Source organism: Triticum aestivum, chromosome 3B (assembly GCF_018294505.1).
Source record: "Triticum aestivum cultivar Chinese Spring chromosome 3B, IWGSC CS RefSeq v2.1, whole genome shotgun sequence".
In the NCBI taxonomy this organism is placed as follows: domain Eukaryota; kingdom Viridiplantae; phylum Streptophyta; class Magnoliopsida; order Poales; family Poaceae; genus Triticum; species Triticum aestivum.
In genome coordinates, this window is record NC_057801.1 from 848030822 (window position 1) to 848033590 (window position 2769).

Sequence of the window (2769 nt, forward strand, 5' to 3'; positions counted from 1 at the left end):
AGCGCGCTATTTAAAATGTTTGTTCATTTGTTTGGACCAAAATCTCTTAGCGCAAGACCTTTTGTAAACGCTATAGCGTGCTATAGCGGAGCTATAGCGGGCTATTTGAAACAGTGATCTATAATGGTAGAATTTTTTAAAATGCTATACAACTGTCATACGCCTATTCTGCCGTAAGGAAGTCGCCCAATCCCATCCATGATCCAGGCCGGCACCCAGGAGTTCATTATACTAGCTACTGTAATAAATTATACATGTATCATCCTATCCTCCGTCAGTTGGTTTGTTTCCACATGTTATCCAGATGCATATATAACATCGTGAGGAGCTATAGCACCAAACCAACAAGGGAAACAACAATGGAAATAAGCCTGGTGCTCATCGTTCTTGTGTTATGCTCTCATCGTTCTTGTGTTATGCTACCCTAGTTACTTGTAGTAGCGCAGGGTTCCACATGGAGCTCACCCATGTTGATAGCAAGGGCGGCTACACCGTGGCAGAGCGCGTGCAGCGTGCCATGGCCAGCAGCCGGCAGCGTCTGGCGTCCTTTGTCGACGTGACCGTGCCGGTCCACTGGAACACCAGCCAGTACATCGCGGAGTACATGATCGGCACCCCACCTCAGCGCGCCGAGGCACTCATCGACACCGGCAGTGACCTCATCTGGACGCAGTGCTCCAACTGCAGCCAATGCGTCAAGCAGGGCCAGCCCCACTATAACGCGTCCAAGTCAAACACCTTCCATCCCGTGTCATGCAACGATGCCTTGTGCCTGGCCACCCAGGAGCACTCGTGCCGCCGGGACGGAAGCTGCGCTTTCAGGGCTTTCTACGGCGCCGGCGGCGCCTCAGGGACCATCGACACTGAGGTCTTCGCCTTCCAAAACGGCTCGGCGAGGCTCACGTTCGGCTGTGTCGAATCGCTGATGATTGCTCCGGGGTCCCTTGACGGGGCGTCCGGCCTCATAGGGCTTGGCCGCGGCCCCCTATCGCTCGTCTCTCAGGCGGGCGCCAAGAAGTTCTCTTACTGCCACACCCCGTACCTCGGCAGAAACGCCACTGCCAGCGCCATCAGCCACCTTTTTGTCGGTGCCTCGGCGAGCCTTAGCGGAGGCAGCCCTGTGATGTCCATGTCTTTCGTGCAAGGCCCCAAAGAGTACCCGTTCTACTATGTCCCACTCGTTGGGATAAGTGTGGGACAGACAAGGTTGTCGATCCCACCCACGGTGTTCGCTTTGAGAGAGAACGGCACCAGCGGTGGTGTCATCATCGATTCCGGCACCCCCACTACGGCTCTGGCTGACGGGGCGTACGGGCCCCTGCGCGAGGAGCTCCGGAGGCAGCTGAACGGGAGCCTCGTGCCGCCACCGGCTGACAGCGAGATGGACCTGTGTGTGGCGGTGGCGCAAGAAAAGACAGTGCCGTCCATGGTGTTCCACTTCAGTGGTGGAGCGGACATGGTTTTACCACCGGAGAACTACTGGGTGCCGCTGGACAATTCCACGTCATGCATGGTGATGCATACATCCAACGACATGAGCATCATCGGCAACTTCCAGTTGCAGAACATCCACCTGCTCTACGACCTTGCCAAGGATGAGCTCTCTTTCCAAACAGCCGACTGCAGCTCACTGTGATCACACGTCCGGTCCCCAGAACTCACAGCTCGCATGAACAAGGACATACGTCGTGTTCTTTTATTTTGAACCGCACACAATATATAATAAAAAAACAATGTACAATTACACACATACATGTGGAAACTACCAGAAAGATCGGGAGATGACAGATGTCTAGAAAACTTTACAAAATAAAACTTACGTAAAGGAATATTACAAGTAAATCTAATGAAGACCCTGTAAAAAAACAAATCTGAAATTGTCGACCGTCACCGAAGGAAAAGCCGAAGCACCAGTAAAACAAAATCCTGGTGAGCGCCATAGCCTTGTAGGCATCATGACACTCCCTTACCTAGCCACTCATTTTTGCATCGTGATTCGTGCAACTATTTTTGTCTTTTTTGTTTCTCCCATATAGAATAACATATGAACTTCAAACTTTACACCAGAACAAAACATTCTAACCAGAATGTGGGATAAAACTTTCGGATTTCTTCGTGCATCACAAATACTAAAAATACCAATTTTTAATTTAAAAAATATCATTTCCTATATTTGTGTGGAACCCAAAAATCTGAAAGTTTTTTCCCACATTCTAGTTAGGATGTTTTAGAGTCTTGCAAAGTTTGAAGTTCATATGTTGTTTTATTTGAAAAAAATAAAAATGGGAAATTTTGGTGTAGTAAGTTAGTTGTCTAGTACATATCTCAGAGCAATGTTGGAGGGTAAGGATAGAGGGTGTCCAGAAGCCCAAGCTTTAAAAATCCACGTCCATTGTGAGCCTAGGATCAGACCTGAACAAAAGGGCTTGATGATGTGGCATGTCGGCCGTTGATGTTTCCCACGCCCACCTAAACCCAGATCTGACGCAGTCCACCATTGTTGCCCGGGAAGAACGTAAAATCTACCACCGTCGGGCCACTAAAATTGCACCAGTGTCAGTCTATCCCACTTGTTGGCGTTGCCATGAGAGACGACAACCGCTAGACACAAGAAAAATATGGCCTACCGATCTAAATGACTGACAACTACACGAGACAAACCGGCTCAACGGCGCCACTGAAGAGAACATCGCCACGGCGAGGAAGAGACCAAAGCTTCCTTATTAGACGCAACACCACCCACTACTAGGGAAAACCCTAATAGTGGCG

At 49.7% G+C, this 2769-nt stretch overlaps 1 pseudogene; it reads left to right on the forward strand.

Annotated features, from left to right (window-relative positions):
• Nucleotides 1-359: 359 nt before the first annotated feature.
• Nucleotides 360-1636, forward strand: LOC123067089 (aspartic proteinase nepenthesin-1-like; annotated as a pseudogene).
• The last annotated feature ends 1133 nt before the right edge of the window (nt 1637-2769 follow it).